We start from the raw sequence: 14,484 nt of genomic DNA, 5'->3' as shown, positions 1-14,484 counted from the left end.
GACGTTGATAGAATTTGAAAAATTTTACTCTTAATCAGTATTCTCTAATTACATAAACACTATATAAGTCCAAAACAGACAAAAGTAACATAAATATTGCATTTATTGATGTAAGATTTATCATAAAAAAATGAAATAAATAATTAGTAGAGAGTAGTTGGAAAGTTGTAATTGAGATATTCTTTGAATATTGAACTTGTATAAAATAAATTTAAAAAATTATATAAAACGTTGACATGGAAATGCATTTATTTCCATAAATGTTTATAAAAATATTAATAAATTGGTTTAAAAAGACCATTTGATAAAGATTTATATAAAAAATTTTGGATATGAATAAATGTATTTTCAAATATTAATGCATGTTTTTGAAGAATGATTGGTTTTTGATAATTAATTAATCATTAGTACTTTTGATTGTTGAATCAAAAGCCCTAATGCTAATTATCAAAAACCAATATTAGTAATTGTCTTTGTGCTATTTTTTTTATTTATTTTTAATCTTATATTACCATTTGATCCAGCTTTTACTGAAGTTGTTTAAATTTTTTGATAATTTGCTTTTTCATCATAAAAATAAAATTTATTTATTATTTCCAGATAGCAATTTTGATTTCAAAAATTTATTTCAATATTTTTGTAGAGAATTCTAATATTCATTTGATGTGATTTTATTAATGATCTCATTTTAAAATTATTTTTCAATTATAGATCATTCCATATTCTTACATATTTATTTTTATTACAGATAAATAATAATACTTAGTTTTTGTTGAATAATCACTTCTACAGACAATGAATATTTGCTTTCAATAAGAATAATATAATAATCTGTTACAAATTAATGTTTACTATGCTTCATAGGCATTATTTATAGAGTAAAGTAGGATGAAATTGAAAGATCTTGCAAAATTTGTAATTATCATAATTCACAAAGTTATTTAAAAAATTATTTTTTCTAATTTTCATTATGCAGCAATAATTTAAAACTTTCTGTCAAAAAGAAATATCTAATTTACTAAGTTCTTTTATTTGCAGTTAAAAATCATAACTATCATTCATCAAAGAGTTCATTATTTCTTCTATATCCAAAATATTTCTTGTATCAAAAAACTTTTTTTAATTAAGATTGATGATAATTGTAGTTACCAACATTTTTAACATTGACTAATATTTAGGGAATTTTCTTCTTAATATGTTCTTGTTTAATCTTAAATATTTGAAAAGGAATAGAATATTTATAAAATATACCATGGATAAATTTAAAAAGTCTTGTATGTTAGATCATTATCTACAAATATTTTTCATAAATATTAATTTAACATATTACATTGGTGAAAATGATATGTAGAATACATTGTACTTAAGTAACAAATTGCATGTAACTAGGTTTATAATGGAGTTAAATTATCACTTATTTATCATGTGTTTTGAGTGCTCATGAAATGTCATATGAATTTGTATAAAAAAACAAAATATGTTTACTAGCTTTTTCTATTTTTAATAAAAAAATAGACTTATTAAATTACATTAATTTACTTTTATTCATTGTTTATTTACTCTGATGTATGAGATTGTCATTTTCTTGTTTCTTTCTTAATAGGATATTTTTGTAATATTTTTTAGAGAATGCAGTGACATATTTTGTATTGATTTTATTTTTCATGCATTATAATTATATCATAAATTTTCATATGAAAGCCTATTTATAGTTATCTATTGGTCCTTAAATCTAATAAAGGAAAAAGTTAATATAATTTTTCTTTGCTTCATATTCATCTTTGCCTCACTCTGCCACATATGAAACATAATTAGTTATTTTTTATTTTGTTCATTTGCATTTTCTTTTACTTAAGGAAAAATTATTTTTATTTTAGAGTAAATCAAGATTATATTGAATTTTATAAAGAATATTTCCCTATTAATATAATTAGTTCTCAAGAAAATTCTTCTATAAAATTTTAAAAAATTCAAAAATTATAATTGTTTATGTAAACATTGTATGAATTGTTTACCAAGTAAACAGATAAAAATTAATTAATTTTTGTATTTTAATTTAAAAATTTGACACGATTGTTATTGTTTTCAAATTTTAAAAATAAAGTTGTAAACTTGTAAACCATCTATTTTTAACTAATAATGAACATGTTAAGAACTTTTAGTTTGAAATTGTAATCTTACGAATTAAATAATTCTTTGAAAAACGCTATTTTTATTGTTATTTTAATAAGTTTATTAAATTGAAATGAAATACTGTCAATATACAGGCATTGAATATATTTGACTTTTTGGAAATCAAAAATAATTCAGTATATGACTCACTATATTTGTGGGTAACATTAATTTGTAAAAAAAGTAGTGTTTATATGTAATGAAATGAAGAACTTTGGTTTTTTTTTTTGAATAAAACTTGAATTAATCTTAAATTTTTGTAATTATTCATTTAACTAATTTTAGCTTATTTATCATATTAGTTGATTTTTCATATTCATTTTTCAATTTTTAAAAATAATACTGCCTGGGAAAAGTAGAGCCCTCCAAATCAAAAGTATAAAATAACAAAACTTTTAAAAAGAATTAATTTAAAAAAATACTGTTACAAAAGAAATATTTGAATCTTTTATATTTACATAGAATCAAGTTAAATGGAGGTTTAAATTTAGTGAATGGAGGAAATAAAAAAGAAAACAAAAATTGGTGCATCTAAACCACTCATTTGTACAGTACACATAAACATATGTTTGAAATACCCCATGCTTATTCATTACTTGCTTATCGGTACATACTACATAAATGAGATTATCTGAATGTGAAATATTTTGAAATATTTTAAATTTTATATCTTGCCTCTCAATTCTAGATTATGAAGAGTCAGAAATTAGAAAACAAGAATTCACTATCTCACTGTATCTAGCAGATTTAATTTATTTTTATTTACTTATTTTTTCTTACAATTTTGATTGTTACATTGCCAATATGGCAAGTTTGATGCACTTCCAGAAGAGCTCTTGCAGGATGGACCTGCATTACTTTTTAGTGCATTTAAAGAAAAGGATTAACTTAATTCTGAATCAATAAGAATTGAAATTATTGATTTTTGTTTATAAACTGATTTTATAGTATTAAGTTTCTAAATTTCTGTAAAATACAGAACTATTTTGGTTTTGAGAAGTATCCATTTGTGTAAGCAGTATAGTGTTTTTGTTCCAGTTATAATCTATGAATCACAAACCAGAAAAAAAAACTAGGATTCAGTTAATCAGAATAAAATTCTTCAGAACATTATTAGGAGAAAATAGTGTCAGAAAACTGAAGACATAGAAATTAGGATGATGACTCAATGAAGTTGTTTAGTTGCATTACAAGAATGGGTGAATATAGTTTGAGGGATATTTTGAAATAGAAGTGCAAGAGACAGAAATCCAGGTAAAGATGGAGAGGAGCTAGGAGCAGAATTGAAGAATGTTGGAGTTGGAATGATACGAAGAAATGAAGGTTGATTCAACCGATCTGGTAAAACACTAGACAAGACAACAAAGACAATTTGTAATTTAATTTTGAAATTAAGCCAAATTCTTATACCCCTAGGCCAGGGATGGCGAACCTTTTTGATTCCGCGTGCCATATTGTAAGCATACTTAGCTTTAAAGATGTTAATGTGTGCCAAAGCCTTTGAATAATGATATTTAAAGAAATTAAAAGAATATGCTTTAATTCGAATAAATGTAAAAAATCTGATTGAAAAAAGGATGGTCAGGTGATAAACAGAAAGAATGATTGAAAAAGATAGAAATCATATGATACATTATGTGCCAGATGATTTCTCCGATGTGCCACTTTGGGCACGCATGCCATAGGTTTGCCACCCCTGTCCTAGGCCTACTAGTCCCAGGCCTAGGGGTATAAGAATTTGGAGGCAAAAGAATTCAAAATAAATTTTTTTTCATTATTTCATGTATAAACATGCATAAAGGAATTAATAAAAAACACTAAAAGCTTAAGTAGGACAAAATAAGACACAACTGAGTAATATTAAAATATGAATTTATTTTGCATGAACAATGGCAATACTAATGAGTTTTCAATAGCAGTGTCCCTTTTTGTTCAATTTCAATACTTATTCAAAAATTTGTAAAAATATACTTATTGCAGAATTAAAATTATAAAGTAATGCCACTTCTGCACTGAATAATAATAATAATAATAGTTTGGAAACTGCCTGAATATTGTGGGTCATAAGGGTGCCATATTTCTAAATCTGTGTTGAATACTAGGTATAATACTTTTACATAAAATATCTGTCGCGTAGCACTATATTTTGGTCAGCTTGGACATAGTGAAAGTACATCGAAATGATCGAATACGTATCGGAGATTCTCATCCAATGCGCCTTGCAAATATTAATTTTTGATGTCTGAAAATTCAAAAGTTTGTAGCAAATGGTTATAAGCTGTAATGGACGACACGTTTCACAAGCGCTGCATAGCTATAACCCATCTGTTCGACGGCCGGATGGCCGAGCGGTAAAGGTGGCAGCCTACCGCTCTGGGGGACCCGGGATCGAATCCGAACGGGTCGAATAATCCCCAGGAATTTTTCGGGGGGTGGTCCGTTCGGATATGTCGGGCCCCGTCCCTCACCACCCGGTCGCCCCATTGTGGGCCTGGCCGAACCCATAATGGGCCTACTAAAAGAGGCCCTCTTAGTGCCCACAGGGCGGAAAGAGTTAAAAAAAAAAAAAAAAAAAAACCCATTTGTTCAATGATCAATCATTAACGGCGGCTGCCGAACAGGTATTTTGGCATCATTCCCAATTTTTTTTTATTTTTAATAATTTTTAATTAGGTAAAAAGTATAAAGATTTGAATTTGCATATATTAATAAAATACATGTGTCAACAATCGGAACCATCACTAACCTTCATATTTCTAGCAGCTTCGGTTTTGAAGACTAAGCAGGATCTGAGGTTAGTTGTAAAATTCGAAATATTAGTAGTAGAATTATTAGAAAGCAATATCATTATTAGAATTTTGGAAAAATTAAATGTTATCAAAGGACCAGCAAGTGAAACCATATCGAAAAAATTGCAGAGAGTTGCGTAACTTTCCCGACTGTTATAAAATTCTATCTAAAACTTTTACGTTAGTGCCACATACTATTGCATTAATATCTGTTATGAGATTTTATAAAAAAAAAAAAAATTATATATTGAATAGCAAAAGGTTAGTTTTTTTTAAACTCTTTCCGCCCTGTGGGCACTAAGAGGGCCTCTTTTAGTAGGCCCATTATGGGTTCGGCCAGGCCCACAATGGGGCGACCGGGTGGTGAGGGACGGGGCCCGACATATCCGAACGGACCACCCCCCGAAAAATTCCTGGGGATTATTCGACCCGTTCGGATTCGATCCCGGGTCCTCCAGAGCGGTAGGCTGCCATCTTGACCGCTCGGCCATCCGGCCTCAAGCAAAAGGTTAGTTTTGAGGGTAGGGATGAGTTTCATAGAAAATGAAGATGATATTAGAATTTACAATAAAGTCCGACCCTTCTCGAGATCTATCACATGATCACCCTTTATCTCCCCATCCCCTTGACCTTTCACAACCAAAATTTAAATAATTTTTTTTTGGTTTTTTGACGGCCGGATGGCCGAGCGGTCAAGATGGCAGCCTACCACTCTGGGGGACCCGGGATCGAATTCGAACGGGTCGAATAATCCCCAGGAATTTTTGGGGGTGGTCCGTTCGAATATGTCGGGCCCCGTCCCTCACCATCTGGTCGCCCCATTGTGGGCCTGGCCTACTATAAGAGGCCCTCTTAGTGCCCACAGGGCGGAAAGAGTTAAAAACAAAACAAAACCAAAATTTAATAGCATCAATTCCCCTTATATACAAGTTATGTACCAAATCGTTTATTTCCACCCCGTCCTGAGATAATAAACAAATAGACGCCAACACACAACACACAGACACATCCATCCAAGAAATTTTTTGGACTTCGTGTTACTGGTAATATTAAAGACCTTTTTTTTTTTTAACTCTTTCCGCCCTGTGGGCACTAAGAGGGCCTCTTTTAGTAGGCCCATTATGGGTTCGGCCAGGCCCACAATGGGGCGACCGGGTGGTGAGGGACGGGGCCCGACATATCCGAACGGACCACCCCCCGAAAAATTCCTGGGGATTATTCGACCCGTTCGGATTCGATCCCGGGTCCCCCAGAGCAGTAGGCTGCCACCTTTACCGCTCGGCCATCCGGCCGTCAATATTAAAGACCTTACAGAACTGTATGGAAACACATTCGTCACAGCATCAGTCTGGAAAATTTACAAAGGACCATTTTAGCAGCTTCGTCAAAGAGGTATTGCTAGATTATTGGAAGAATCAAGAATTTGTTCTGATTCTGGATTCATGGGGAGGTCACAGATCAGGCACATTTTAACAGTGTGTTTACAAATGATAGCAATTGTAAATCGGTTATTGAAATTATTTCTCCTCGCCGTACTCTCTATTGTCAACATTGTGATGCCTATTTCTTCCGACAAGTGAAACATTTCATTAAATTTTAAATTTCTGTTTGGATTTTGTAGAATAAACGTCAGTACTGTACTAGGGAAGAAGCTTTCATTTATTCCTCATCAGTACTGTACTAGGGAAGAAGAAAATTCATTCATTTATTCCTCATCAGTTAACTTATCCAGTTTTCGAAGACAGTTTCGATGCATGGTTTGCATCGAAACTGATTACACAACGTAAACCAGATATGTTTTCCGCCCATTCAAGAAATTTTTATCTGATTTAAAAAATATTAAAAATAAAATAAAATCGGGAATCGATGTCTGAAGAATACCTGTTCGGCTTGTAGCCATAAATTTATATCTAATATGATGTGTCCCGTAAAATAATTGACTTTTTTTAAAATTGTGATGTTAAAGAGTATACAGCATTTGACATACTGTACTGTTTATGGCAATAGCTTTATAAAATACCAAATGCAGAGATAAATAAAATTTTGCTTATTAAAGATATTTAATACGAGTAATTATTTATTGTGACATCGTCACAATGCCGGGCTGCAATTTTTAATCATATTTTAAATTTATTTAATTTAAAATACACTGGCGTTCAAAATTAAGAGAATTTACACATTTTGTCGATTTTAACAAAAAGTAATGAACCGAAAGTACAAATTATGCTGCCGAATAAGAATGCAAATTTTTTTTGTTGAATACGTAAGCTTACACGTGTAGTGTGGGCAGAGCTTTGATAGTGGAGGACACGATAAGCGCACGTGGCTTTATCCGTGATTAGTTCGCTCGAACTTCTCAACAACATTTGCTGTTATTTATTTTTTTCAAGAGTTGGTTCAATTTCATTAGAAATTCAGGTAAAATGAATAGCCACGAACGTCTTTTTTTTTTTTTTTTTTTTTGTAACTCTTTCCGCCCAGTGGGCACTAAGAGGGCCTCTTATAGCAAGCCCATTATGGGTTCGGCCAGGCCCACAATGGGGCGGCCGAATGGTGAGGGACGGGGAGCGACATATCAGAACGGACCACCCCCAGAAAAATTCCTGGGGATTTTTCGACCCGTCCGGATTCGATCCCGGGTCCCTCAGGGCGGCAGGCTGCTAACCTTGACCGCTCGGCCATCGGGCCGCCCCACGAACGTCTTGATGAAAGAATGAAGTGGAGAATCGTGGGTTGATTGGAGCCAGGGCAATCACAAGTTCAGGTTGCTACAGAGCTCAATGTAATGCCCAGTGTCGTCTGTAATTTTGGAAACAATAAGGACACTAGATCCATATCGAGAAGGCCTGGGCAAGGTCGTCGAAGAGCCACAATGGTCAATGATGATTGTTGTTTGGTACTTCCAGCAAAACGCCACAGGACTGCTACAGCTTCACAGCTATCTCTTGAGCTGCATGCAGCCACTGGAACCCGAGTTTCAAGGAGTTACCAAATCATTTTATGTTCGATCTTGCAATGTAGGTTTTGGACATTTCTGCGCTGATAAGCCTGATGGTACGCACTCGTGATCGCCAGTGACTATTATATAGGAGAAAAAAGTATACTATATAACTGTATCCACACCAAATTTTATTCCAAATCGGGGCCTCCTGCCACTAATGTTTCCATATCTGGTCTCGTCTTTCATCTATCTATCTCTGTTCTCGAGATTAAACTAATCGGGAATACTATAGATTACTATCTATGGAATTTCGTGACTTTGAGTATATATCTGAACTGAGGGGACCGAGACGAGTTCAACGATACCCTACTTTTGGACTGGAGACGAAAAATAAAAAAGTTATCATACTTTTTTCGGCGATCGCGCGATGATAGGGAGTCGGGTCGCTCTCCGCTAAGTCGGCCTCGCTATCGCGATCGGGAGTCCCGTCGCTTGCCGTTAAAATTGCATTTAGTAGACGTTTCCCCCCCCTTTTTACTTTGTTCAAGAACTACCGTGAATCGATCACTAGTTTAGCACATGGCGGCGCTCATACGAGAGGTCAGTCGGGCCGCCATGTTCGCTGCCATAAGTAACATTAACCGAAATGGCGATCGCGCGATAATCGGAAGTCGCGTCGCTCTCTCCGCTCTCGTATCGTGTGTTTAACCCTACTGGAGATGACCGTAGTCCGACGTCATGGTTTGCAGACTTTACCGCAAGATGGCAGTACTAGCAACTATGGTGCTGTCTTCGTGAGAGCATTAAAAAAGTATGGTAAGTGAAAAAGTATGATAACTTTTTTTATTTTTCGTCTCCGGTCCAAAAATAGGGTATCGTTGAACTCGTCTCGGTCCCGTCAGTTCAGATATATACTCAAAGTCCCGAAATTCCATAGATAGTAATCTATAGTACACCGAACTAATCCGTCCTTCTGTCGTTCCTAGCTAGTATTTTAAATTTACAAAATTAAAAAACTCTAAACTAATTTGATTTATTACTAAAAAGACCAGTGAAACATTTTCATTAGTTCAAGTTCAAATCCAGATAATCCGTTCCGTGGAAAATCGCATTAGTAAAAGCACAGTAATAGTAGTTTCGATCTCACCACCCGGTCGCCCCATTGTGGGCCTGGCCGAACCCATTATGGGCCTTCTAAAAGAGGCCCTCTTAGTGCCCACAGGGCGGAAAGAGTTAAAAAAAAGTAGTTTCGATCAAAACCGTCCCGACACTGTGTGGAACTGTTCCTGGTAATTCAGAGTCGGAGCAGTTCACCCACCTCTGTCCTGGATACCAGTCCAGCTAATCAAACTGAAACATTTGAGATCAGTGGATTTAATTTTGGGAGGAACCGATTTAATAAAATTCCCACCTTACGTAACCGCTAATTCATTAATAGTCGTATTAATAGGCAGGCCCGTCTTTGGTACGTGCGAGGCATTGGGTCAAGAAAAGCTTGGTGGCCCCCTTAAGGGATTTGTAATGGAGGGTTAACACTTCTAAACTAACATTTATTTCTTTTCTTCTTCCTCGGACAGCTGAACGCTAGCTGCTAGCTTTTGCGTCCCGGAGATGTCTTTTGCTGTCTGCTAGAGCAGTGATTCTCAAAGTGGGGGTCGTGAAAAATTGATTCTAGATCAATTGTTTTCAAATATTTTATAAATTTACTATGGGTTCATGTTTAGAAATAAAAACTATATAAAATAATTTGTTACTTTTTACAAATTTTTACTTAAATAAATTGCACATATAAATAATAAAAAGAATATAAATATTTAAATACGAGCCTAACCCCCTCCCTCCGGGATGTTTTTCGACACATACTCATTCTTCGGGGGTCCTTTGAAATTTTTAAGTGCAGAAGGGGGGTCGCGGTCCAAAAAGTTTGAGAAACACTGTGCTAGAGTACCTAAATATCAAGGTACTCTACTCTCTACTGTCTGCTATCGTAAGCGCCATCTCGTTACAAAACTAAAAAACATAAATTGTTTTACACTTGACGATAGTGTAGAAATAGAAGACAACACATAATAAATAAAAATTGCAAAGAATCAAACAAAATTTTTTACAAATAAGCCTTGAAATGTTAGTTATCAAAATATGTAATGACAATATGATTTAGAATGAAATTGGCGGATAAAAATACTAATCTCTCTGGTGGTAAAATAACGAAATTACTTTCCGAACAATCCGATAATTAATATTTATTGAAGTGTTTTGTTTTATTATTTTTCTTATATGGTTAAAGATCATTGATTGATCTTATACTAAGCATGAATATTTCTTATTGTGTAAATTATTATTTTTTGAATAAACGCCCTTATCTATGCCACATTGATAATTTGCCTTCTCATTCCTATAAATTCCACAAACATTTTTATAATTTATTATTTAGCATTAACAAATAATTTCAAATATGATTTTTTATATGGAAGATCTGTAAAATTTTTATTGATTTTCATTGCTTTGATTAATCTATTGAAAACTGATATCAAATATTTCCAATTTTTAGCTATTAATTACAAAAAATATTCTCATGTTACTGTGATAATGTATCTAGAAATGAGATGATGTCACAAGCACCAATGTAATATAAATTGTGTATTATTAAAAATAATAATAATTTGCACAATAAGTAAAAGCATAATAAGCATTCACATAATACTGCAAGATTACAATTAATAGTCATTAATTACATACCAAAAATACTAAATATAAAACACTTCAATAATAATTATTACAGTTATTAAAGTAATATTTTCTTTGCTAAAATAAATTCTAAATTGCTTTTGCTGAGTAAAAATTTAAATTATTGCCTATGAATAGAATGGCTTTTTAACTTTTTTAAAAATTTTATTAAATTGAATTATTTAAATCAAATGTCATTCTATTTAGGATTCTGATCTCTTCCTTGAGAAATTTACTTTCTCAAAGAATAAATACAAAATAATAAAAATATTTGAACTAGTTATTGAATAAAGAATTTTAATAAGTGATATCTTAACTGTAATATCAAAAGATGGTTTTCCGTTTTATATTTTATATGCATTTGGTATAGCTATATTTCTAAACTTGTTCTAAATACTATTTAATATATTGATAACATAAACTCATGAAAATATTGATTGTATTTTTTCAGTACATTAGATTTCAAAATAAGAATTCTGATATTCCAGCAAAAATCTAATGAGTAAAAGAAATTCCAATGTTTGTTACTTTTTTTTATCATTTGATATTATAACTTAAATGATAATTTGCAAAAATATCTAAAAACATATATCAAATATCTAATACAGGAAAATTTGTTATATTGTTTCTTATCTTAGTTATTCTTTTTTGAATAGATAAATGGTAAGAGATATTCTAGTAATTGCATTTCTTGCAATAGCAGTTTCATACCCAACTAGAATTCATTCATAACTTGAGTTAGGAAATATCCTACACATGTCATCACAATAACATGGAAATAATTCTTTTTTAATTATTCAACTAGGAAAAACAATCATTACTTCATAGTGAATGATTATCTGTTAAAAAGAAAGCATGGTCTTATTACTTATTGACAAAAGTGAATTGAATTTGAGGAACTTTCCTCTGAAAATCAACCTACAAAGTTATGCATAACATATATGCTAAATCTACCTATCTAAAAAAAAAAACCAAAATTTCCCTTTTTAGATATAAATTTGGTACAACCCAAGCCAACTTACTTTTTTTTTTAGTTAAAATTATCCAATAACAGTAAGGTTTAGTTTGTCCACTTTTTTTTCTTTTTATATTCTTATTTTGAAAATTTCCTTCCTATATAAGTATTCAGAATAAAGTTGAATTTAAAAACAAAACTTTTAATGTTTCGAATATGATGTTTACATATTTTGTGATGGATAGATACTTCTGATGAGAGCCAGGAAGCTCAAAGGTATAGGAAACTTGGATCTTGTATATTGATTGTATATTTTCATTTATTTTGGTTCTCCAATAAAGCAAGTTTTGTTATTTGTGGGAGTTGGTGATTAGATAGGTTTGGTTTCAATTTTTCTTGTGACTGATAAAATTTTTAGTGTTATTCAATAGTTTGCATCATGGGCATCTGCAGAAAATTTTCCAGGGGGCAAAGCTTGAAGACAAATAATTACATTTGTATTGATGCAATACTGCACTCTATAATCTACTTGTGAAAAAACCCCAAAAATTAAATAATAAAATAAAAATGTATTGATGTAATTGTGTCTGGGCTTTGGTCCCGTGGAAAATTTTGTGGACACTCATGGTTTAAATGTAAGGTTACATATCTCAATCACTTTCACAATTATAATTTGTGAAACTTTTTACTCAATCCCAGGGAGAGGCAAGTGCCTTATTTGCCCGTTTGTGAATGCCTATTGTTTGCATACCACTGTGTTAAACTACACAGTATATTCTGTATGATCAACATAGATGAAAATAAGATATAAAGTTAAGCACAGACCTTATGATAAATTCAAATGCAATAGTATGTTGTTCTAAATAATTTTTAAAAATTAAGATAATCAAATTTTAATATTTTCCACATTCACTATCAAAATGACATAAGCAAGAATATTCCCATATTGTTTCATTACATCTTTGGTTTTCCAAAAATGCTATTTATCACAATTACATTTACTGATTATAACAAAGTGCTTTGTTTCTTAAATCACATCAAACTACCATAATAAAAATAATTTAGTATACAAAGTTATTTCACATGCTTTAAAAATATTATTTTAATATTGAATGTTAATTCTAGCAATAAAAATCATATCCAGATGTTATGATTATTTCCTGGACAGAAAAAGTGAAACACTCAAAGCATAGCCCAAATGGCCCAATCACATGCCTATAGGTACTACTCAAAGGGTTATGCAAACAATGATGACAACACAAGGAACACATTACCAAAGCATGAGATATATTGTCACATCTTTAGAGATAAAGACCCTGAACAGATTTCAATGGAAAAATTTAAGTGTTATTGCATATCTATGACCTCACAGTCTTCCAGGATGTCAACAGCAAGTGCAATATCAGCAATTGAATCAATTTGAATGAGTTCAGGATCTGTCTTGACATGGCTGGTTGGTCAGCCCACAAAACAACCATGCACATGGGTCATAGAGTCAGTTCTGTGACACAGTGTCTTGCAGCAATGGCAGACATGGGATGCACATCACATAGGCAAGATTCTGGTGCAATATGTCACACTACAGAATGTGAAGACACACATCTGGTGATGTGCTATAGTCAACCCAATTGCAACATGCACAGAGATTTTGAGAGGTTTGAGACCTGTACTACAATCTGCAGTTTCCCAGAGAACTATCTAACTGAGGATAAATAAAGTTGGACTTTAATCATAGCATCCTCAGCACTATTTGTCTTTGACAACAAACCATCATATGGCGTGTCTGCAGTGATGCATCAAAATTGGGAATGGGTACAAGAATGGCATCACATTGCCTTTTCAGATGAGTCATTCTTCAGTCTGAATATGGACAATGGGCATGTCACTGTAGAAGTCAGTGTTGGAACTCTACAAATATTCATAAGCATCATAGGTTGCCTGCACCTGAAGTTACAGTGTGGGCTGCCATTAGTTATCATTCCAGATCATGTCTTTGTGCAGACTCAATGACAAGTCACAGATTCTATATCACTTTTAACCCTTTCTAGAGCACACTCCATCTGGCATTTTACAGCATTAAATGCATGGCTATTGAGCAACAAGTTGTACAAGTCATTGACATCCTATCTTGGCCTGTGAAATCACCAGATTAATTGCCAATGGAGCACATATGGGACCAGCTGAGACATCTGCTGCAATGTCAAGAGACCCACCCAAACACTTGCACTACTATGTGCAGTTAGAGGAGGAATGTGCCTCAAGACCCTATTTGGAACGTCATGCTTCCTTGCCCCATTGAGTGGTCATCCACATCACCTCCAGAGAGGAATATTGAATGTTGGACACTATTATGCAGCTCTCACCCTTCTTCTTACAACTTACATGCATGACATCATTTACTACGTGTTTGATCTTTCATTTTGTTATGCATTTAATAGTTTCAACAATGCCTTCTGGGTGTTTTACTTTTTCTGTCTAACAGTGTAATAATTACTTTGAACACCAATTTTACTTTGTTATTTGAAACATCTTTAAAATCAACTATATTCAAATCAGTTAAAATAGTCATTAACTCCTCATAGGGTATGCCTTTGGCAAATTGCCATAGAATATTGATGTTTTATTTAAGATGATGTGCATAGATGATGCAGAAATGCACTTCAGTATTCCCTATTTGTAGCATATGTTACCACTGGGTACACAACAACTGGGCAATAGTCAAGTGGGCAACAAAAAAATTTTTTGCACACTTAGCAAGCATACAATTTTGTGATGTTTTTCTCTTTTTTTGTAAATATTGATGAAATGTATAAATATAAATATGGTTAAAACTTACAAGGTATGAATTATAAGATATGAACTATAAGTTACAAGCTATTTCAAACTTAAGAAAAGGAAAT

This window comes from Centruroides vittatus, unplaced genomic scaffold (genome assembly GCF_030686945.1).
Source record: "Centruroides vittatus isolate TY-2023 unplaced genomic scaffold, ASM3068694v2 contig_549, whole genome shotgun sequence".
NCBI classification, from domain to species: domain Eukaryota; kingdom Metazoa; phylum Arthropoda; class Arachnida; order Scorpiones; family Buthidae; genus Centruroides; species Centruroides vittatus.
This window is presented reverse-complemented; position numbering follows the sequence as displayed.